At 44.8% G+C, this 25336-nt stretch overlaps 1 protein-coding gene across 1 annotated transcript in view; it reads left to right on the forward strand.

Annotated features, from left to right (window-relative positions):
• Nucleotides 1–5521: 5521 nt before the first annotated feature.
• DENND2B (DENN domain containing 2B) overlaps nucleotides 5522–25336 on the forward strand; it is a 136100-nt gene continuing 116285 nt past the window's right edge. The window contains exon 1 of the mRNA XM_083724703.1: nucleotides 5522–5961. The gene's annotated coding sequence lies outside the window, so the exon portion shown is untranslated. The remainder of the gene's footprint in view (nucleotides 5962–25336) is intronic.

The raw sequence follows: 25336 nt of genomic DNA on the forward strand, positions 1-25336 counted from the left end.
GGAGGGGAGGGCCCATTACCAGAGATCTAACCTTCCTAGAATTCTTCCCGATTGTAGTGGCAATCCACTTATGGTCAGAGGTCTTTAGCAACCATAGGGTTTGCTTCCACACCGACAACCAGGCGGTAGTAGCAGTCCTTACTAGGCAGGCCGCGCATTCCTCAAGAGTTGGTGCCCTTCTGCGTTCCTTTGTTCTCCGCTGTTTAGAACTTAATATCCACTTCTCTGCTAAATTTGTGCCTGGTGTTAACAATGATATCGCGGATGCCCTATCTCGTTTTCAGATGGACCGCTTCCGCTCGTTAGCACCGGATGCTCAGTTACTACCTCAGCCCTTCCCGGAACAGCTGTGGAGCCTTGGGGACCAGAGTACTGGGAACCAGAAGTGATTCAGGGAGTATTAGCCTCATTGGCGCCCTCCAAATTGAGATCTTATAAGAAGGCGTGGTCTGATTTCTTAAAGTTCCGTGAAAAATCCAGTGCCGCCAGGAGCAAAGCCCCTCCCGTTAGGTCTGAGGTCTTGTCCTATCTAGTGCATTTGAAACACCTGGGACGTGCCCCAAAAACCCTCAACCTACAGGCCGCAGCGATTTCTTTCTTTTGCAAAGCATTATTTTCATCAGACCCGTGCGCTGAGTTTGTCATACGAAAGACCCTAGAAGGCTGGCGTAGACTGCAGCCCCCAGCCCAGGATGCGAGGAGGCCCATATCTTTTGACATATTTTTCCAAATTCATAAAAGGTTGCGAACGGTCTGTTGGTCAAAGTATGAGGCGCGCTTGTTTTCAGCGGCATACTCCATCGCCTTTTTCGGGGCAATGCGTGTGGGTGAGGTAGTTTTTGAGGAAGGTCAGCTTGGCTCCTCCCGGGGCTTACTGTTGAGTGACATTACACTTTCACGTGAAGATTTGGTCGTGCGGATTCGTAGTTCCAAGACAGACCAGTTCGGGAGGGGTGCTCTGGTCCGGCTACCGGCAACAGGGGAACTAGGCCCGTGTCCGGTGAAGGACACAAGGCGCTTCTTGTTTATGAGACCTAACATGGCGGGGCCTTTATTGATCCATGCAAATGGCGTACCCCTGACGCGGCACCAGTTCACCAGGGTCATGCGCTTAGCACTTAAAGCTTGTGGCCTCCCACCAGCAGATTTCGCGGCGCACTCCTTTAGGATCGGAGCGGCCACCACGGCAATGCACCTGAGCCTTGCGGCCAAGAGGATTAAGGATCTAGGCCGCTGGAAGTCGGACGCATACAAACGCTACCTGAGAAAGAATTTATGACATCCCAGCCGGGGATTTACTGACCATGGCCTGTTCTTTCGATTTCTTGCAGGAGATACGGGGGTGCGCGTCTGGATAATCGGGCACAGCATAGTGCACTGGGCCGGGGTCCGCGCCATCAATTCCGGTCTGGGGCCGCGACTGGGCTTGCCGGATGGCATCACGATATCCTGGGTCTCTCGGAGAGGAATGCGTTGGGCTGAGATGTTGCCCGCATTTAAGACCAGAGTCGCGAGAGAGGGCCCCCCGGATGCTTTACTTATACAATTGGGTGAAAACGACCTGGCCTATAGAAAGGCGGCCGATTTGCAGTGGCACATATTTGGTGACCTGGAGGAGCTTAAGACCGCTTACCCAAACCTCACAATCATTTGGGCCTCCTTGATGGAGAGGCGGGTTTGGAGAGATTGCAGGTGCCCGATGGCCATAAATAGGGCAAGGAAAGCCGTGGATCGGGCGGTGGTGCGTAGAGTGGCAGCCCTGGGGGGAAAGGTCATACGACACCCGGGCATTCGTTTCAATGGTGAGGCCCTCTACCGGTTTGATGGCGTGTATCTGTCTGATGCAGGAAATGATATATGGCTGGAGGATATAGCTATGGGGATAAGGGATTGGTTTCAGGCATGAGAGGATTGGCGGCGAGCGTTTGCTCGTGTGGCGGTAGGCATTGGTAAGAAGGGGTTAAGACGATGTGGGGGGGGGGAGGAACGCCATCACCTCCCCCCAGCGAGCGAAGGGTGGTCCGTTAAAGGACCCCGGGGGGCGTGGCCCTGTCCGAAGCCTATGGAGGTGTGGGCCAAAGGCACGCCCCAGAGCGGTGACCCGGGGGAGCTCCTAGTCGACGTGCCTCGCGGGAGTCTCCCCCGATATAAGGTTAACCCTTCCCCGTGTCTCCAGCAAATGGGCTGGAGCCGGATAGCCGTTAGGACCAATGCCTATGCCAATGCCTCTCATTCCTGAATTCAATAAAGTTGTGGCCTAATTCGCCCAATTAACCTTACATACGGTGTCTTGTGTCTTTATTTCCTGGTGGGGGCGGGAACTCGCCACGCAAAACAGTGCCTGAGGTATAAAATCCTACAAGTGCCTCTCCTCCTCACAGTATATATATATAAAGTGTGCATGCACACGAAAGCTCATACCAAGAACTGACTTAGTTGGTCTTTAAGGTGCTACTGGAAGGAATTTTTTTTGTTTATATATATATATAGAGAGAGAGAGAGAGAGAGAGAGAGAGAGAGAGAGTGTGTAACCAACCATCAGTTTGCTGCCTTTTAACAGTCACCTACCTGAGGAGACCACCTCACTCTGCCTAGGGGTAGACCAGCCTATACTAGTGACTGGCCTGTAGTAGTCCTTGTTTTGTCTTCTGTGGAAACGTTAGAGATGATGGTCTTTTTCTAAAACAAAAATCTGTTAGTGTGCATGTTCATGTGAAGTAGTTTAATCTTCCAGCCACCAGTAACTGCTTATCCAAGTAGTAAATGTTGTTCAACTTTTTAATGCTGTAGTTTTCCATAAGAAGTGCAACCAGGTCCATTGTGAGATTATAATTATTCTATTAAACATCCTTTTAAAAAAAGAAATGGATACGATCAGTTTACTCACACACTTGATTCAGAAAACAGGGCAGGACAGATGATTTCTGAAGATTGCTGTATAGAAGGCACCTAGTGATGTGTTTGTAAGTGAGCTCACATACATGTGCTCAAGCAAGCACATGTATGCTCAAGCACTCAAGCAAGCACTTGGTGTGAAAACAGTGGTGTAAGCAATCAAATGTGTGTCTGTTTTCATCTGTAAAATGTTGGAGGGTATGTAGGATTTATGAAGTCACTAGGTTCTGATTTGGTGAAAGTCAGGTCTAAAGTGTTTGGTAATGGGACAAACCTGGCATAAGATGGGGAGGAGGAAGTTTGGAGTAAGAAGGGTAGAAAATAAGCAGGAGGATGACTGCTGGCCCACATGCCCCTGAAGTACCTTTGTGCAGTTCTCTAGGACATGTGAAAATGGCCAAAGACACACTTCTTTTTAAAAGTGCCGAATCCATAGGACTACAGAGATGCCAGAAAGTTCTGCTTTGCCCTGCCCTGCATCTCTTCATTCTTCTGAAGAATGATCAAGAGATGCTTGGAGTCATACATAAAAAGTACACCTTTCAGGCACTGCAAATGTGGCACCAGCAGATTCCCACAGGATGCCCTCACCTCCCTGAAATTAGAATTGAAAGCTGCATTCTATTGTAGCTAGTATTGTTGGCATCCATCTGTCTCAAGAGACAATGGAGTGTGCCTCCAGAGGTGAAGTCAAACTGCTGCATTAGCAGCACCAATGTGACCTCCCAGGGTGCAAGCCTGGGCAGTGTGCATGGAGGTCCTGGGCTGCCCAGATAACAAGATCCCTCTCTCTGCTTCACTGATGTGGCCCAAAGGAAAGCAGAGCAATACATTTGGCACCATCTTAGCGGGGACGCGGGTGGCGCTGTGGGTAAAACCTCAGTGCCTAGGACTTGCCGATCGTATGGTCAGTGGTTCGAATCCCAGCGGCGGGGTGAGCTCCCGTCTTTCGGTCCCAGCTCCTGCCCACCTAGCAGTTCGAAAGCACCCCTAAGTGCAAGTAGATAAATAGATACCGCTTTATAGCGGGAAGGTAAACGGCGTTTCCGTGTGCTGCACTGGTGCTGGCTCGCCAGAGCAGCTTCGTCACGCTGGCCACGTGACCCGGAAGTGTCTTCGGACAGCGCTGGCTCCCGGCCTCTTAAGCGAGATGAGCGCACAACTCTAGAGTCGGACACAACTGGTCCGTATGGGCAGGGGTACCTTTACCTTTATAGCTGCAGAAGTTGCTGGAAGGAGACATACAAGGCACCATCCAACTGACTTAGAGACACCACTCCAGCTTTATGTAGGGCTTGCTCCTTAGCCTTTTCTTCTCTCGAAGATATCCCGCAAAGCAGTGGTGGTTTAGGATCAGAATTTTCCTTCTCTAGATGGGCTACCTTCTCAGGTTGATAAGCCTCATCTGCCCCTCACTTCCCTCTACAGCACATGCAGAAACTGCCTTCTTGACCACTGGACCCACTATTGACCTCATCCACTCAATCTGGCAGAGCCTGTCTTCGCAGGCAGGGAAAGTCCTTAACTCGCTGAGAGTTTGAGACCCATCAGCTATCCTCACCTGGTTTACCTGGCCAGTCGAAGCCATTCTGGGGTGTGTGGCCACTGTCACATGCCGACAGCTTCTAGGAGATGAGAGCTGAGTGCAGGGTGGGGACCAAAGGTGGACAAGCTACCCCAAAAGAGCATGATGCGTCCCCCACCAGAGGTACTACCCTGCCCCTAACATTCCATACACCCAGTATAGCTAATATAATGCTTGATTTATTTATTAAAATTGTATCCTCCCTTCTACCCAAAGGAGCCCAGGAAGGCAAATAGGTTGCGGTGTGTTCTTGGTTGGTATTAGGGTTGGTGTCTGGTATTCACAGCAGTTTTTTTCTGATCTGCAAATGTGCCCCTGGGTCCAACAGGGTTGGTAGCCCTGAAGGCGGTGGATTCTCCTAAAGAGATATATTTTTAAGCAGAGGCTGGCTGACCACCTATCAGGGATGCTATTAACACAGCAGATTTCCTCCGTCTCCTGGCGGGTGACAATAGATGACCTCGGAGGTCCCTCCCAACTCTTAGGATCCGTTTATATGGAGCGACTTGGTCGTCAAATAACTGATCAGCCAAGAGCTTGCGGGGGGCGAGAGGGCGCCCGGCAGTGTGAACCGGAACTCGCGTTGGCGCGCAAAAAAATGAAGGAGAACCCGGTGTCTCCAAATGGTGAACGGCGAGCGAGGAAACTTAAAAGCTGCCGGCGGCTCCAACGAGGGCCCCCCTCCCCGCTTCCCCGTTTTCATGCATAAGAAGCGATCCACTTTTTTCCTCGTGATTGGAACCAGATGCTCCTCACCAGGGAGAGCTTTTATTGCGACGGCCGCTGGGGGGGGCGGGCGGTCAGGGCTGGATCGGGGGCTGGTCGCGAGTGGCTTCTCACGCTCTTTCGTTCGCCTCAGAGCAAGCCAGTGGTCAGCGCCACTCGTGACCCCCCCCCCACGAGACCCCGTGAAAACCCAGTAAACAGACTCCTGCCACGAAGCTCGGGGGCTGCAGACCCCTTCCTCCCAGTTCCAGCTTGATCCTGTGAGCCAAGAGCGGAGAATAGTCCCCCGCCCCCCCCCCCCCGTTTCCTTGGGATGAGAGGAGTCTGAGGGAGAGAGGAAGTTGGGAAGCTCGCCGTGGTCTGGCGACGGCCGGGGCTTCCCGCTCTGGGCCGCCCGCCGCCCCCCCCTCGGCCGTCGTGGGCTAAGGCGGGCTGCGGCAGAAGCCCTCTCGCCCCAGGGAGCCGCTTTCGTTGCCGGCCGCCGGGTTACTGGTGGTTCCCATTAATCTCCCGCACTGGCCCTCGCTGTCTCCACTTCCTGTCTTGGCATATTTCTCTGTCTCGCCCTCCCCTCCCCCCGCGCGTTTCCAGATTCTCTTTTAGGGGAAAAAAGCGAGGGAGGTTGAGGGGGGGGGCAGAAGAGAGAGAGTTGCATCTGGCCAAGCGAAGAGATCAGAACTGGAGGCGATCTCCGGCGAGCTGCAACAGGCGATCTTCGACATCTGCACTTCTTCCAGCGCAGGGCAGCAGCCCAGGTAAGGGAGAAGGAGAGACGCCGGGCTCCGGCTGGCGGGGCGGCCCGAGAGGGTCTCTCTCGTTTCCTACACACGGGAGAGCCCAGGAGGCGATTGCAGTTGCCATCTGGAAGGCTTCGGGTTTCGCTTTTTCCAGGGGACGGGGAGGGGAGAAGCTTCTTCGGCGGCGCTCTTCTCTGCTCCTCAGGAAAAGGGCTGCCTGCGTCTCTGTGGCTGAGGCAGCGTTTGAACGGGGCGAGCGCCCGGCAGTTCTCTCTCTGGGAAGAACAATGGATTCACCTCGGCGCGAAGGGAAGAGGAGGGACGCCGGGCAGCAGGCGAGTCCCCCCCGGAGATCCACGTTTGGGTCTTCCTTGCATGCGACCCGGGGCTCGGACTTTGCTTGTTTGCTCGTAATGTTCGGGTTGTTTCGGGGTATTTTCTAGCTCTTTGCTTGGAAGGGGGTTCAGGGCAACTTGGAGATGAGGAAGGAGGGAGCGTATTCTTTCTCCCCTTCCCATAAATCGACTTGCACTGCCCGGTTTAGGAGGATAGGTGGCGCTTACGCACCGTGCTCACCCGTTTTGCCAGCTGCTCCTCACCGATAACACGTCTGGGAAGAAAACTTTTTTTAAAAAGATTCTTTTGATTCCTGGGATCTGTCTATAAATGTTATTGATATCTGGACCCACCCGCTATTATTTAGTCAGATATGGAAATTAATGAGTACTGACACCCAAACGACATACCACAAAAGACAGCATTGCTGTATATTGAATTTTACAAACAAATGGCAACGCAGCTCCTTCCTTCCTTCCTTCCTTCCTTCCTTCTCCCCCCCTCCCTCTTTCCCTCCTCCTCCTCCTCAGTCTAGGGTGGTTAGCCACGGATAATAGTTAGAAAATGGACATTTGGATACAAAGGGACATTGCCAGCCATGGTGTAACACTGACATACTGAATTTGGCTAACTTGTCCTGTTCCCCATCCTTGTTTTGTTCTGGGATTTCTGCTTCTTATTTGATGCAGTATAATGTGATACAATATAATGAAAATCTGCCTCTCCATGGAGTGCTGTGTCTGGACGCTGGAGGTAACTTAGTGCTATGTACTAAGCTGAAAGTACAGTAAAAGGGCTTCTGCTCCCAGCTCCAAACCACTGGCATCAGATGGAAACGAAAAGTTCATCAAGTCTTCTTTATTCTTACCACAAAGTTCCAAACCCTAACTTTCAGCCCTCCTACAGAGATGGATGGTGGGAAGCCAGCAGGGCCTAGTGGTTTAATGTGTTGAACTTGGACCTGAGAGACCAGGGTTCAAATCCCCACTCAGCCATGAAGCTCTCTGGTGACCTTGGGGCAGTCAGTTCCTAACAGGGCTATTGTGAGACAAACATGGGGAGGTGGAAAACCATGCCTTGAACTCCTTGAAGGAAAGGTGAATAATATTAGCAGAGACCACAACTAATTCCTCTTCCTGTTCTTTAATTCTTGCAGCTATAACTTGAGCTGAGGATGCAGTCCTCCTATGCATGCTTACTTGAAAGCAAGTTCTACTGAACGCAGTGAACTGTACTTCTGACTGCTCTGCTTTAAGTCTTGTATCTCCTGGGGAAGCAGCCTCTTGGACCTGGAAAAGTTGTGTGTGTGTAGAGTGGATTAGGGCTGGGTGGGTTGGGAACAACTTTTATAGGTGGTGTGAGTGGGAAATCGGACGTCAGGCAGAGGCGAAGCAACCTACTCTGGTACCTGGAACAGTGCTCATCCCAGGGGGCGTGGTGCACATCCCAGGGGGTGCGTGGCGATCTGGGATTGGCCTTTTGTCATACCCCCCTTTGGAATGGCACCCGGGGTAGACGCCCCCCCCCACTTCCCTCAGAATGCCTCTGATGTCCGGATCTGAGTCTGGGCTGTAACTAAGTGCTTGTCGTGCTTAGTCAAGGGAGCAATGAGGTCACACACACAAGCCAGAAGAATAACGGTAAGTTGTTACAAATCCCTTTGGTCCTATTCTATCACTGAAATGCACTTTTAGATACAGTGTTTCAGTATATCGGCTCATGTCCTGGATATAATGATGACAGTAACTATATTTGAATGAACACAGCACATACTTAACTATGCATATATATTCTTCATTCTGCCTAGTTCATAATGATCTCCCCCATAAGAACAACTCTTTCCTTAGTGGAAGAAAATAAGAATTGTTAAGTGAAATAGTACCAGATTTTCCCTGGGATCCTAAAGGCTACTTAGGGTAGTGTTCAGGTCTTGAACTTGCCTAGTGAGATACTTGTGTCTCCCCTGACTCTTGAACCTGCAGATTCACATGATACATAAAACATTGATTTTAAGCCAAGAAATAATGGGTTGCTTAAGGTCACCTAGCAAATTTGGGGTTGGGGTGAGATTTGAATTGGCAGTGTTGATCTCAGCTCATTCAGGTGCTGTTTAACATCATTTAACCATCACCATGGTTTGTATTGTGCTACAGAATAATAAAGGCATATGGGGGGAGTGTTCTTTTTTGAATAGTATATAAAGAGTTTGTTGAGTGTTTTAATCTGCATTTGTATTATGTGAACAACTCATGGCAATTATTTCAGAATATAAGATGTGGATTAAAACAGAATTGTGAAAACATTCTGTGATGAACAGGCCTTGGATCATCCTGGCTACCCAGCAACCTTTGAAAGCCGATCAGAGGAGAGAGAGAGGAAGGAGTTTTTAAGTGGGGAAGCTTACAATTTAACAGTCAAGAGGGACTTTCTTTCAGTGTGGGCAGATTGGGTCTCTTACTGTCTGAGTGGTTTCAGATAGGGACTATTTATCAGTGAGGATCTATAGGGACTAACTGTCAGGAGGGAGAATTGGGGTTTGGACTGTGTGAGTGGGGTTAGCTAGGCCAGGTAAGGGCAACCTGGTTTGATTCTAAACTTCTCCTGGGTTAATAACAGGAGATTTTTTTATCTATTAAGCACACTCATAAAATTGGTCATGCTACCCAATACCTGTTTTAAGTTTTAAGTGCAGCTCTCTGTCACATTTTCCCTCAAAGCAGAGGTGGGAAATGTATGACCATCTAGGTGCTGATCCCATCAACCTCAGCCAACATGGCCAATGGTCTAACTCCCATGAACCTCAGCCAACATGGCCAATGGTCAGGGATGATGGGAGTTGTGTCCTAGCAACACCCTGGAGGGCTGCAGGTTAGCTACCCCTTCCTTAAACAAATAGCAACCTAGGAAACAGCTTTATACCAAATCAAACCATTGGCCCATCTAGCTCAGTATGGTCTACGTTGACTGGGAACAGCTCTCGAATGTATCAAGCAGAAGTTGTTTCCAGACTTACCTGGAGATGTCAGGGACTAAACCTAGTAGTAGAGCATGTGCTCTGCCACTGAGCTATAGCCCTCCATAGATATGGGAAAAATATTACTACTTCTTTTTCCTTGTTAGGATGAATTAACATTTTAAAAACAAGGTAAAATGAATCAAGACCAAGTATCTGTAAAATATGGAGCATTGTGTCAATCTGCCTATATGTCTCTGATTTTTCTTGCCTAGTTTTATGTAGGAATGAATAAATCCAATAATACCAATAGCCAGCATCTGATATTTAATCCAGTTTAATTCAGAACAAAAATGTGATAATCTCTATCCTTCCCAGATTTCATAATTTGTATTTATTTCCCTATTGTTGTGCTTTGCTTCATTTTAACCAATGTCTAATCCTCTTTTTGTTACATCTCTCCTACTCTGCCCGCCATTCCATGAATAACATACCTTGTGGATGGCCTCAAATTCTTACAGCATATTTACTCATAGGTAGGGTAGCTAGGTGCAAAAGAGAACTGTGTTTCTGCACCTGTGGTAGTTGTGTAGGAGACCTGTGCAAAATTCCCTCTTCTACACAACTAGTGAAGTTGGTGGAGCCCTGTCCTCATTAGCACTTGGCCACCCTGCTAAGAAATGCATCCCATTGTAGTACATGGGGATCACTCCCAGTTAAGTGAGTTTAGGAGTGCACTGCTAATGTCCCTCCTACTAAAGCAAATCAGCACTGTGTGTGGTTTTGTGGTGAAGCCATTCCCACTGCAGAGCAGCCCAGCTATTAAGCAAAACAAGAGCACAGTGGCTTGATCACAGCATCCTCCTATAATTTGTGTTTCTCTGGATCAGGACCAGTAACTAAAAGTGAAGTGATTTGTCATACATATAAATAATAATAATAATAATAATAATAATAATAATAATAACCTCTGAAGTGAAAGCTAAGATATGTGATAAAGTTCCTACTTAGGTCAAAGTTACAAATAATAGGTTATGCCATATCAAGCTAGGGTTTCTTAGTTATTATTTTATGCAGTTGTAAAAAGGCATATTTATGTCAGCTGTGTCAATTAACCTGATTTACTCTCTGAATACGGTAACAGGAATGACTAATGGAACAGGAAATGCCATCTGTCTTAACTTGCATATATTGTCTTGCCTTCTGAGAGTCCTGTTAGCTCCCCTTTCATTTGTGTACACATGATTTAGCATATACAAAGGCACCACTGCACTGATTTCTGAGAAGGAAGGGATTTTTTATTGGGTCAACTTGGGTTGAGAAACTATGCACTTTTTGAACTAATGGAACACTTCATCTCTGTGTACACTCCATACCTTTCCCCCAAAGTATCTGGGGAACTGTAGTTTACCCCTCACAGAGATACAGGAACTGCTGAGTTGTTAAACTACAGGAAGGGTGAAATTAGTATTCTGTGGGTCAAGCAGTGACAACATAAACAATGCCCATTTTCCTTCGCATTGCCTTCCACTTCCTTTTGGATGCCTAGTGGACGTTTTGGGGGAAAGTTCATTCTGGTTCTTCTCAATCATTGCTTTTTAATCAGTGTGACCATAAGTGGCAACCATTCTCTGGAATTAGAGGAGTGACATCAATGTGATTTCAGCATGATCCTTATGTGAATCATGCACACAAAAAATTTCTATAACATAGAAAGCGGAATTGCTAGAAGCAAACTAATGTCACAACCAGACTGTGTGTTACACACATAGATGGGGAGTAGATTTGATAATACAGTATATATAGATCTGCAGCTGAAATTAGGTCTCCTTACTTTTTTTTTTGCCAACATTGGACCAAGTGGATTTTGGCTGACCAATTAAGGCAGCAAGCACAAATTATTCGTACTTTTTTTTTGTAAAAGTGCATCCTCTTTCTTTGCTTGGTATAATAATGGGTAATGATAGAGTTAAACATTGTTTCCATTTATTATGGGTTGGAGTTTAGATTGCACCCTTTAGTTTGTGGTAGTTTGCTAACATGTTTCTCAGTGAGCAATCTTTTGTTCTGGGCCTACGAAATGAGTAACCCTGTTAGTAAGAACTTAGCAGGTTGCCTTTGTGTTAGCAATTTGGCTACGGAAAAATTCAGGAAAATTAATTCCAAATATTTGCATTCTCTCTTTTGCCTCAGTTGCTCATATTGCAAACACCCACTGGAATGTTAAACTTCAGTAAAGGTCTTTGCTTCAAAGGAGGCTCTCAGACCTTGGGAGGAATGTTTGAATTTTTCACTACTCTGCTACCTACTGAGAATATGAAGTGTCATTTAATTCAGTACAGTTTACTACAAAGTAAGCATTCATAGACTTGGGCTGCAAGATGCTTTTCATGCAGCAATATATTTTAAAATGATAGTTGCTGTGGAAGGTCACAAGCCTAGATAAACAAGGCCAAAATGGAATGAGGAGTGAGGATTTTATAGGCAAGAGCTGTTTCTAACCAGTTTTTTACAGCAGGAAGTTTCACCATTGTTACTTTCTCTGTTTCACATTGTTGTTTCTGTGGGAGAACAAATAGTTTCTTAAGAAGGAATAGAAAGTTCTGATCGGCACAATTCTTTGCTTTCAATTGTTTCAAAGTGAACTGAAATGATAGTAATAATAGCCCCTATGTCACATGTTTTTTCCATATTCATGCAATAAACTTGGATAACAATGTAGATTCTGCAATTGTCCTTCAAGGGCTGTTCTGGTGAAACATCACAAATGGGTTCTGGAGCAGTTGCTATTGTGTCATCTCTTCCTAGTGTGGGACTGCAGCTTGCTGCTGGATTTTCATTTCTTTCCCTCTTTGCTAAATTGTACAAGAGTTGTGGATGCCTGGGGAAAATGCAGGGTTATGGTATTTCCTGTGCTCCTTTTTCTAGGAGTATTATCAAAACTTTCTCCATTAGTGCTGAGAGGGGCAATGCATAGTGTGTGCTGGATTAACCATGAATCGCTGATTCCTCCTTTAGCCAAGGCCATGTTGGCAAGAGTGAAGCCTGTGTGCAGATCATATGGTGAACGACATGTGATTTGTTTGCTGCATATACACGGCTCCCAGTTGCATACAGAGACAGCTAAATCCTTGTATGCCGGACATAATTTACATGTGTTACTTGGAAGCCCCTTCCATGTGGGAAATGTGGAACCTGTGGCCCTGAGTTTGCTGAATAAATCCAAAAAAGTGCAAAGTTGATCTTATAGCTGCAGATCACCCTTACAAAGAGAGAGTCTTTGTCCACTCCTGTTCCATAGAGTCAATGTGGTGTCATCCAGATGCTGTCAGATTATGACTCCCATAATTCCTTACTTTCCATCAGCTTGAGGCTGATGGAAGTTGGAGCCCAACAAGCTCTGGAAGGTGCTGCAGTGGCGTAGCGTGGGTTGTCAGCACCCAGAGCAAGGCAAGTAATTTGCACCCCCTAACCCCTGGATTAGCGCCCCCTAACCCGTGGATTTGCGCCCCCTAACCCTAACCCCCAGATGTTGCGCCCGGTGCAGCCGGCCCCCCCTGCACCCCCTACGCTACGCCACTGAGGTGCTGTGCTGGCTACCCTTAATACTAAGATCCTAGGAATATCAGGCAAGCAAGTATGTTTTACCATTGCTTCTCAAAGTTAAAGGTTAGCATCACACACCATTTTTCAGGTGTTCTAAAACCAATTTGATAGCTGTAGGGTAAATTGCCAATTGGAAATCAAGGGCTGCTACTTCTGTTATTATTAATTGGAAATTGAGTGTTAAATCCTACTTTGCAGAAGAGATGAAGTAATGAATCCAGTAATTATTGGCCAGTAAGTTTCCACAATGCTAACTGACTTCCAGAATTAGAAGGAGTTAGGTAGCAAGAAATGACTGAGTGGAGAATAGGAATGTGAAAATAAGACAGTCTCCAAAATTAAATGATAAGAGGTTTTAAGAAATCTAATAGTAGGCTGTATCCAACACAGCAAGTCCAGAAGCAGCATAGAGGAGATCAGTGCTATATTTGTAATGGGGAGGGGAAAGAAAAATGACATCATATCCAAAAGAGATCCCCAGAGAGTCTTGTTTTAAAGATGACTTCCTTATGTACTGAACTAAGCTCATTGCATCTCTGCACGTTTTACTGAGTCTGGCAGGGGCTAAAAATCAGATTAATGGAACAGCGCAAAAGAAAACACAGATTAATGTTTATACCAGAAATCATATTTCTGAAGTTAATAATTGTATCAGAATTAATGAGAGTAATGCTAAAATAGATACAGTATCGGCTAAGTGGTTGGAGGAGCTGTCAGAGAGGAAAAGGGGGATCATGGCATTATATATGTCTTGAATGCAGACAGAGGGTAGGCATAACCTGCTACAGATGTGTGCCTGTTCAAGTAATAGTATCTGTAGTAGGTATGTGTCTACCACGCTGCAACATTTTGTGGCAGACCTCACATATAGCTATCTAAATGTGATTTTTCAGCCTTCCGTTGGTATGTCCAAAATGCAGTGCAATGCCAGGTTTCTATTTTCAGACATTCACAAAATTCGCCTGAGCTTACCAGCATTTACACACAAATATACCACTTTAAAGCCACCCCTCCAAGCAAAGTATCCTAGGAACAGTAGCTAAGGATGCTAGGGATTGTAGTCTTTTGAGAGGGCAACTATTGTTCCTAGGATTCTTGGGGGGGGGGGACTCCATGTGCTTCAAATGTGCTTCAGGTGTATGGTGTGTACACAGCTTTAGGTGGCTAGGGTAGGGGAGAGAGAATACATTTGTTTTGATACTCATTGCTGGACAGACTGATGTATTCGGTGTTTGAAATTCCGCAGACGCCAGGCACATTTTGCAACTGGTGCAGGTCCATTTGTGACCATGTGGATGCTAAGCTGGTGACTTACATCTCTAGCTGTTTGGCCCCTCCAGCTTTCTTAAGCAGGTAAAGGTAAAGGGACCCCTGACCATTAGGTCCAGTCATGACTGACTCTGGGGTTGCGGCGCTCATCTCGCTTTATTGGCTGAGGGAGCTGGTGTACAGCTTCTGGGTCATGTGGCCAGCATGATTAAGCTGGTTCTGGCACACCAGAGCAGCGCACGGAAATGCTGTTTACCTTCCTGCTGGAGCGGTACCTATTTATCTACTTGCACTTTGACGTGCTTTCAAACTGCTAAGTGGGCAGGAGCAGGGACCGAGCGACGGGAGCTCACCACATCGCGGGGATTCGAAACACCGACCTTCTCCATCGGCAAGTCCTAGGCTCTGTGGTTTAACCCACAGCACCACCTGCGGTTCCTATTTATTGCATTTCTATCCCATCTTTTTCTCCAAGGAGTACATGGTTCACCACCCTCCTCAATTAATCCATAAAACAAACCTGTGAGTTGGTTAAGGGGCTGTGACTGGCCCAAGGTCACCCAGTGAGCTTCATGACTGAGCGAGGATTTGAACCCTGAACTCCCAGGTCTTAGACTGACATTCTAACCACTACACCAGACTGGCTTCCTAGAGTACTTCTGCTAAGGGTCAGCTATATATATTAAGTAGGTAAATAAATATGGGGAAAACAAAATGATACTCAGAGAAGGATCTGAAATATTTTCCTTGAAGCTTGAATTTGTTTTATTCTGGATTGGCTGGTTTGTTTTAATGTGTTGCAAATATAATGTGTTTAAAATATAAAGCGGTATAGAAATGAAATTAACAACAAATCTTACTGAGGGGTGGGAATAGCACATAGACATTCTGTTGTGGTGACCATAACCTAGGTTTAAGGTGCCATTTGGTGATAAGTTATATATATATATGTTTCTAATGATGGATGTGTGTGTGTTTCAGGATTTCTTTCTCTGTGTGAGTAGTAGAGGTGGTTGGTGGGTTCATTTTAAATCATGCCAGATTTATAAGCATTTTCTGCTATTCTTTGGCAAATTCCCTGCATCTGGCATGCAGCACTGTCTAGCCTGATACTCACTTTCCAGCTAATGCTCTGCATTCTTCTACCAGTATGGAAACATTCTATATACAGAGCCATGTTTGGCTGAACTTGTAAATAAGTTGGGATGTAGGTGGCGGAACTATGGAGAGATGTGTGAGGATATACTTTTATAGCAATTCAAATGTATGGATGTGGGGGGCGGGGAGATGCCTGCACATGGTAAGTTAAGAATGTGATGGCTTTGCAATATCACCACATTCAACTGCCACTGGCTTCTTGAATCAGACTTAGTAGATACGCCTGCTCAGGCTGAGATAATGAAGGCTGCTATGTGCATTTCTTCCTTTCTATAAAGAGGTGTGCCATGGCTCAAGTGTGCCTGAGAGATGTACCATCTACATCACAGTCTTTATTCCTTACCCCTAAATATGTAGAAACTGGTGATGGTTGTTTAGGAAAAAAAGGTGCTCTGCACATGCTCAGAGGCACTTTCCTGTGTGATTACCTCACCTATTCCTGGGCTCTTCACTTTATAGTGAGAATGGATTCTGTGGCTGAGCCTTGCCTGTTTGTATACAAATGAGAAAGAGTCAAACCAGTGGCCCACCTTACATTCTTCAGCCAGCAGGTCTTATATGTGAAATGTGATAGGAAATGTGGGCCTCTTCCTCTCGAACATTTCAGTTTCTTCTGCAGGATGGCTGTCACACCTTTTCAAAAACAAAAACAAAAGCACCACCTCTGCACATTTAAAAACTTTCTGTCAAGGAAAATTTATTTCCAGAATACTTAATATCCTGTTAAAGTGTTCTTAGGTTTATTCAAGTTACCTGCTTGAGCCTCAAGTGTCATCTTGTAGATTTTGTTATGAAGGATTGATCCAAAGTAAATCAAAATAATCCCTTGGAAGTTTCAGCTGGGCCTTGAAGACCCACATCTTTTAGTAGCTGATGTAAACTGGGCCTCAGAAATGGTGGTGTGATTTATTTACAATTGGTTTAGGGCTGGTTGTTGTTTTTGTGCTAGTTTTTTTTAGAAAGCATTACAAACTGTGGTTGTTTTAAACATATATTGTAGTATTGGTTGACACTGTAATAGTTGATAGTGTTTGTTAACTGTTATCACTTTGTGAATAATTTTTGTTTAGAAAGTGGTTTATAAAAGTTTCAAATAAATAAGACATACATAAATAGGAGTCTTATAAGAACTTTTAAAGGTCACATGCAGTGTATGTTTAATGTTGCTGTGAAGCTCTTTCACAACATCTGAAAAAAGTAATCTATGAGTAGATGATTCATTCCAAGCTGAGAACCACAGTGAAAATGTATCACCAGCCAGAGGCCATTAATAAGAATAGCCCTAGTGCAGATGTTTTCAACCTTTTTGAGTCCATGGTTCCCTAGACCAACTACATTCTTTCTGTGGCACTCCTGTGGGGCTTAGGAGTCCAGTAATGTTATCCCTTGCCTGCAGCGCTGGCAGCCTCTCACCTTTATTCGAACACCCTCCCTTGTGAAGTGTACTCACAGCCTCCTCTCCTCTCCCCTTGGGAGTCCTTTGAGTAGTTGCTGCTGCTGCTGTCACTGGTCTCTGAGCTGCCTCAACCCAAAGAGAAGTGAAGCTTATAGCCAGGGCTGTTGCACTAAACATCTGTGCAACCCTTTGGGAGGCAGAGATGCAAGAAGGCATCAGAGAAAGAAAGAGGGACAGAGGCCAGTGTTGCCTGCAGCACCCCTGACCATCATTCAAGGCACCCCAGAGTGCCATGGCACACTGGTTGAAAACCACTGCCCTGGTGGATTAGGCCAAAGGCCCATCTGGTCCTGTATCCTGTTCTCACAATGGCCAACCAGATGCCTATGGGAAACCTGCAACTGGTATTCAGAGGCATAGTGCCTCTGACACTGGAGCCATCATGACTTAGCCTCTATGAATTTATCTAAACTGCCTTTAAAACCACCTTGTGCATTTCTCCATCATTCTCCTGATTTTTGGAGGAAGTGGGCTTGTTGTGCAAGTGCTCCAAATGAACTTTAATTGTGCAACCTGAATTTAACTGAAAATAGTGACAGTCTGGAAGTGTCCAAAGTTCCATTGAAATACAGTCATATCTCCTGTTATATTTGGTTCAGGTTGAGTGTTTTCAGGTTGCGTCCCATGGCGACCTAGAAGTACTGGAACGGGTTACTTCCAGGTTTTGCTGCTCGCGCATGCGCAGACGTGCAAAATGATGTTACGTGCATGTGCAGAAGCAACGAATCGTGACCCATGCGTGTGCAGACATGGGTTGTGTTCTTTTCAGGTTGCGAACGGGCCTTCAGAACGGATCCCGTTCGCAACCAGAGGTACCACTGTAAGTGGCTTACATCTGAATAAACATCATAGAACCAGACTGTATGTCTCTATTGTAGTTTCTCCACACTCCCTATTTATTGAAAATCATACTGTAATTGAAATTCTTTCAAAAAGGAAAACAGAGTTGTGTCAAATAGCTTCAATGGATGTTACAAATTCTTGCAATTTGGTGCCAGCGTTTCAATCACAGTGGTCATATGGTTTGGGCATTTGACTTCATCCCTGAAATTTGTGGGTTTCGAGCCTCATTTCACTGAACTCTATATGATTTCACGAACTCTTGGATTCGGAAAGTCAAAAGGAGTGGTTACATATGGTGCTACTCATATTGTTGTCTAATGTAACAGAGGTTATAGAAACTAATACATCTTGGCCACACCAGTCCCAAGAGACAAAATGGTTTGAGACAGACTATCAAGGTATGAAATATGGACAATTTTTGAATCCACTTAATGTATGAAAAATAAGACTTGGCAAATGCTCCAGCTTAATAAAATACGTATGGGCATGAAACTGGCAGGCAGTTACTATTTACTGCTTCTTCTCCCTCCAATGTGGCCCTGACTGCTCATTCTGTTCCCTGTTCTAGTACTTCGGGAATAATGAAAATGGCAGGCATGGCTGGAACTTCACTGTGCACCTGACCTCTGTGAAAGCCATTTCAAAAAAGGCAAGTTGTGGCAACCAGTGTCAGCCCTGCTATTCCCATGTTGGGTGTTGATGCTGGGCCCCATCATTCGCCACTATCTCTGGCAATCCTCCCCCGCCCCCGCTCCACCTCCAATGTAGCCTCCAAAGCCTGGACCTCATGAGACCACCATTCTCAGTGTGAGCTTCCCTTCACAACTGAATTGAAATTATGCATGGTGTGAGAAAGTGTGCCATGTTTAAAGTGATTCTGGTGAGGTGAATTCTTTCAGGCCTTTTTAGATAGACAGGACAGGACTCAGAGTGCTGGATGGCTTAAACATAATGATCTAAGATTCTAAGAATATTGTCTTCTGATACCATGAGTAATGTGGTGTATAGCTGGGACTGAATCACAACCCTTTCAACCGAGAAGATAAGTTGCTCCAAGTGCCCATCTGCAAGTGCTTCAGTTCCAATGAAGTCAGGATAGTCATGCTTCTTCAGCACAATTCTTTACATGTCCACTCAGAAATAAGTCCCATTGAGGTCAGTGGGGCATATTACCTGGCAATTGATTATAGGACTTGCAGCCTTAAAATGCAAAGTTCCATGTACAGTGGTACTTCGGGTTACATACGCTTCAGATTACATACACTTCAGGTTACAGACTCCACTAACCCAGAAATAGTACCTCGGGTTAAGAACTTTGCTTCAGGATGAGAACAGAAATTGTGCTCCGGCGGCGTGGCAGCAGCGGGAGGCCCCATTAGCTAAAGTGGTGCTTCAGGTTAAGAACAGTTTCAGCTTAAGAACGGACCTCCAGAACGAATTAAGTACTTAACCCGAGGTACCACTGTAATGTTGTTATCTTACAGATAAGGAACCACATCTGAGTGGGAAAGTACTCTATTCATGCTTGAGTCCTATAAAGAGAAACCATATCTGTCTGCTGTATCATGTACCCAGGAAGCCTATAGGAAGTGGAACAATGCAATCGGGAAATCTGAATGCTCCAATATTGGCTCTTGGTCAACTAAGGTCAGATCAATCTAGTCTGCTGACTGCATCTACCACTTCTTGTAAGTTAGACATGTGGCTTACCAAGAAAGCAGTAGAGTTGGCAGACAGTGTGTTTTATTACATTGGTTTCAGACAGTAACTTTATACTGTTCTTTTGTAATGAAAACTTACTTTGAGTTACTTTATTTATAAAACCTTTTGCCTCTCTGTCCCACAGACACCGAAGGTGATTTTATCTAATGAAACAAATCATATAGATTTTAGAACAGTCCAGAGTACAACGCAAATCTTAAGGAGACAAAACAAAAACCAGAAATGGAATGAGAAAGCAGCAGGATCTCTGGAAGAAAAGCTGCAAGATTAAAACATGGGGGGGGGGGCAATAAGTAAATTATAATGGCAAGCCCCCCTGTCTCAAATGTTTAGGATACGGAGGAAATAAGAGGCAGCGTGTTTGCATCTGTGCGTGTGTACATAAATCCTTTCCCTCCTCCTGTTATCCTGCTCTATACCTTCCCTGAGTTCAAGCTTTGTGAAGTTATTAGGGAAATGTGGGGTAGCATCTAAATGATGATGGGTTTTTGGTAAATGAGATATAGATAATAGCAGCATATATTCTGTGCTGTCTTTATGCCCGCTGCTTTTAATGCAGGAAAATGAAATCCAAACCCCAGGACTCATAAATGCACAACATTTTCCCAGGAGGAAAAATGCTGTATACCGCAAAATGTTTCTGAGAGAGAGGGAGAGAAAGTGGGTAATAAACAGGCCAATAAAAGTAGTCTGGGGAAAATTAGTTGCCATATCTTGCTAGTCTTTCTGCTTTTGCCATTGAGAAACCTGACCTACTGATAGTTTTGTGCCGTATGCTTAGTAGCAGTTAGTGACGTGAAATAAGAGTGAAGATTTGTTCCACTGTTAATATTTTCCAGGATATACTGCCAGGCTGTGGATAATTATCCTTCCTTTAAGCACATGAAACTGCAATTCTGAGATAAACACTTCAGATTAATGCTCCATTTATCCAGAAATCTGCTTCTCAAGAGGGCAAAATAGTTAAGATCCCATCCTGGATTTCATTTGGAACTTGCCACTGTATCCATGGAACTTGCCACTGTGTCCATGATGCAGTTGCAGTCTGTGGGCTGTGACATTGCTGAGAGTTTTGCTTTGAAGGAGCACTTTCAATTTAAGCATGTGAATGATTTCTAGTGACACATTTACCACCTTGATGAACTTAAGAGGATGGGATGGTAAAGGAGGAAAGCAGAAAGGGAAGATGGCTCTTCACTTAACCAGGAACAGAGTTCACTTGAAAAAACAAACCTTGGATAGACTCTTTTTCTGTTCCCTTCCGTCTTTCTGCTCACTGTATTTTTGAACTGTTGATGTCAAATTAATTGGTAGCTAACCTAGGAAGTTGAATCCTTGCTTAAGTTTTAACACTTGCTGGATCCAGTAATGAGAAGGGTCTTGGCATACCCACTCCCAGCTCATAACAATAGAATGGATTTCTGCATGTTATTTTCACTAATATATGCATTGTTGTGCACACTTTACCCTTGCCTATGTATTTTTTGTACACATGAATCAGCTGGAGAACTGCACTGCAAAATTTGGAGAAGTGCAAATATTGAAGGATGACTGTATTTCAGTTCACATGTTATTTTGAAAGTGCAAATTCAGTATGCTTGCCTTTAAATGTGAATTGAATCAACTTTATCCCACAATCCCAATCATTGCATGGAACCCTAGTCATGTGATTAATATGTGAAGGGTGCTAAAAACATCTGGCTTGCTAAATACGGACGTGATTGCAGGTTGGGTCCTACACACTACAGAGAAGAACATTACTCTGTGTCAACCTACGAGTCCCATGTTTTACTAGTCTGGGCATGCTGTGTCTGACTGTGCCAATATTACCCTTGCCACCTTCCTTGCTCTACTCAGTGATGAGTATTTGGATCAATAGTGGGGAACCCCGTAGGGCCCTCCAGACATGATTGGATTCGAACTCCCATTAGCTCCAACCAACAAGGCCAACAGTTAGTGATGATGGGAGTTGTAGCCCAGTGACACTGGTAGGGTCATAGGTTTCCTGTCCCTGATTTGGTGGTCATTTCTTTGAGAAAATGTAACTGAAAAAATTGAATTTTGTTTTAAACCCAAATTTGTGCTCCAAGGGAGTTTTGACATTCACTTAATAAAGTTAACTGGGTTGCCCTCAGCCCCTTTCAAAGGGGAACGGAATATGTCTGAGTGCCACACTATCTCAGTTAAATGGTTAGCTTCTATGTCGGAATTGGACGCTCTTCCTGTTCACCCCATCTGTTGCTGATTTAGGTTAATTGAATAAGTTTCAAGCCCTCTTGCCGAGTCCAAGAGAATTTTCTCCTCCTGGAATTTAACCTCTAGAGAAATCATGAGCCCAGCTCTTTAAAGACTTTAAAATACCATCCTGCTACAAGTGATCCTTTCTAAATTTTCTGTGCAACATGGCTCCTTGTTGAAGTTAAATGGACTCTCTTTCCCACCACACTCCATTAATTCATAGTGAATATCCTAAAGGGGAACCCTCAGAGAATGGTCAGGATATCACACTATTATTATTATTAATAATCACTTTAAAAAAACCTCAAGCAACTTACAAACACTGAAAACAGGTATAAAAAAAGAGTAGAAGCAACATAAAATGCAGTGATATGCATAAAAGAGCTAATCTAGCTCAACCTTCATAAAAATATGAAGAGTTAGGCTCCAAAGGCCCGGGTGAATAAAAATATTTTACCTGTTGCCCAGAAACAGATAGTGATGGCACCAGGCATGCCTCCTTGGGGAGAGCAGTCTAGAAATGGAGCCACCTCTGAGAAGGCCTGGTTCCATATCACGATCTCCACACCTCCATTTGAGGGGAGGCACAGAAAAGGGCCCCACATGGTGAATGCAGGGTCCTGGTGGCTTCATGTGTGGAGAGGCAGTCCTTGAGATATTGGGATCTTGCGCTGCCTAATTCAATTATTGTAAGGTGTAAATACAGCCAGTTTATTTATTCATAAGTATATTCAGAAAGTGTAGACAATTGTAGGGGTACTACAGAATGCCTTTGGAGAACACTATCTTAACACTAAATTAATGCACAGCTGGTCTAGAAGTGAATAGTGGTTTTTAAAAAAAGTGATTGTGGTTTTCAGCCAGGCACGAGTATGGACAACTCTCTCTCCTGAGCCATGCCAAAATTTCAGCATTATCCTATGCTTCACTACTCAGAAGTAAGTCCTATTGAGTTTGGTGGTACAGAATGAGAAAGAAATCAAAATCAATAAATGTGCTTACTCCCAGGGACGTGTAGTTAATATGTGGCTTGGGATTTTTTAAAGCTGAAAGTCTGATTCTGTTTGAACGTTATAGGGAGCTCATTGTGCTACTGGTTTATCATAAGTCACCATCAAATTGCATTGACAAGTCAGTCACATGCTTGTTGGCTCTTAAGGCCTTCTTAAGAATGTTATGCATGCAGAAAGCGGGAATGTTGTACTCCATGAACAGATTGTTTTCAGATCCTGATGAAAGCTTATGTCTCAAAGTTGGCATGACCGATCTGTTTCACTAATGACCGCTCTTCCAACACTAACTGTGGCTGCTGATGGAGACCAGAACTGGAATCCAGTTATGGGAGAGTGTTGTGACCTGAGCAGCGAAGAATTAGAGGCCAGAGAGGAGGAGTGCTAAGGTCCACTGAACCCTCATTACGTACTCTATAGCAATTGGGGAAGTTGTTAAGGCTACAGTTTCCAGTAGTCTGCACTGCTCATGCCAAGAGTGCTCAATCATGTTTAGAATTGCTTTGGCACAGACAAATAATGTGCAGACCACTGCAAAGTTCTCTCAGTGCAAATGAGCACAAAATTCATTGCAGGCAAGTGTAATTAGGGGAGGAAACAATCAAAGGAAACTATGTGTTCAAGAAGGAATGTATTCATAGTTGTGTGTGCGTGCACTGCATCTGCCTTTTGCGAATTCTTAGTACAGTTACAATGAGTAGAAGAAATAGATTGCATCTCAAAAGGAGCTTCTTGTCGGGCGCTCTTATTCATGGCAGGACTGGAGCTCAAGAGTTATGATCTATGTGTTGGGAGATCCTGTCATGTACAGAGGGATCCATAGCCATGTACTGCTTTGCTGACCTTTTCGACTGTAATCAGCTTGTGTCTCACAGTTTCCTGTGGCATGCAGAGTAGTTTAATATAATCCCTGTCATAGTCTATATAATAGGTGCCATTACTGTGATCCTGTTTTTAAAGAGTACATGATTGATTTACTGTATTCCTCCCCGCTCCACTTCATGGGAAAATGTGAAAATGTTGAAGGTGACTTCTGCCTATTCATGTGAGCTGAGCTGAGGCCTTCTGAGAGGGAGTGAGACTGCCAACAAGCCATTCTGTAAATAAACAAGTGTCTTGGGATGTCCCCCCCAAGGTCTGAGGTTGGGTGTCTTGCAGACACTTGGCAGCAGGAACAAAACCATCAAGAGTTGGATTGTTTGTCGCTGAACTGATTTCAATAACAGATGAGAATTTCCGAGCAGGAAGAATTGCACATGCCTTATGGGATTTGTCTGGGAGGGGGAGGGAAGTACATTTTATGGAAGGGAGAAGGAATTTTTATTTCATTCTGAATGTAGCGGTTGGTGCCTACAGACTTGCTCTTCAACAATTGCTGAACAAACACCACAGAGGTAGAATCAAATTAAAACAGCAACTCAGGGCTCCATTATGGACATTGATATTACACTGTAGCATGACTTACAGTATAAGACCATGCTTGCTTCTCCTGGAAGTGACTCCACACTTTTCCATGGCAATCCAATTGCTGTGTGTTCACTAGTGTTTCCCACATGAAAGTAAACATGTGGATATCATGCATGTTTTTAAATATTCCATTCTCACATGCCTCACAATTCTGGATTCTGGAGTCTGTAACATGTGAACACAAAATGTGAACACAGGTGTTTATGGATGTGTGACTGAGTTCCACACTTGACAAGCCTGTTGTCTGAAACTCTGGGCTTTCTGTGTGAAGTTGCCTCCACTTTACTCAAGGCAACTGGAAAACCATAATTATTGTCATGTACCATCCATTTTAATGTGTTGCTGTTGGCCTTTTTAATCCTTTAATGAATGCAGTGAACATGAAAATAAATAACACACTAATATTGGACAAAAGTATAAAATTGATATTATTACACATTGGCTTCTGTCGTTATTTGTGAAACTTTGTCCACTGGTGAGACTCTTCTTGCTCTTTTCAAATGATACTGTGCAGAGCAGGAAGGACCGGTTTTGTCCTCTGATATTGCTATAAAACCAGGGCTTTTTCCGCAGCTGGAACTCCCCAGAGCTCAGTTCCAGTATCTCTCAGGTGGGCGCCATTGCCATTATAAGAGAACAAGGGTTCATAGTGAGTTCATAGTGAGTTCTGGCTCCTCTTTTTCTAGAAAAATAGCACTGTATAAAACTAATACAGTGGTACCTCAGGTTACATACGCTTCAGGTTACATACGCTTCAGGTTACAGGCTCTGCTAACCCCGAAATAGTACCTCGGGTTAAGAACTTTGCTTCAGGATGAGAACAGAAATCACGTGGCAGCAGCAGGAGGCCCCATTAGCTAAAGTGGTGCTTCAGGTTAAGAACAGTTTCAGGTTAAGAACGGACCTCTGGAACGAATTAAGTACATAACCCGAGGTACCACTGTACAGTTTTAAACATTTGGCCTTGGCTTCTCAGACATTTTTCTATGACTGGATCTTAGCAATGCTATGCTGAACATCTTAGGGCAAAGTCACATGGGCTTGTCTACCACTTGATAACTGTAGTAAGTGATGATACTGAATTTCCATATCCCCACCCATAATTTTAAAGGTGTGCTTTTGAATTAAATCACTTCACTCGTTCAGCTGCCAGTGATTTAAGTCCCATTCCCATGTTACTTGCATGAAGGGGGCATCGCACAATTACAACAGTACATGCTGTACTCTTAGCATGCTGTCTTGGCCCTGGCACTTTGGTAATATGCAGAAGTCTATTGAATTGTTAAAGTGAAAGCTCCCATGAGATTGGGCTGCTTGTGTGTAGACCTCTGTGCT

Source organism: Podarcis gaigeae (genome assembly GCF_964106915.1).
Source record: "Podarcis gaigeae genome assembly, chromosome: 1".
Classification (NCBI taxonomy): Eukaryota; Metazoa; Chordata; class Lepidosauria; order Squamata; family Lacertidae; genus Podarcis; species Podarcis gaigeae.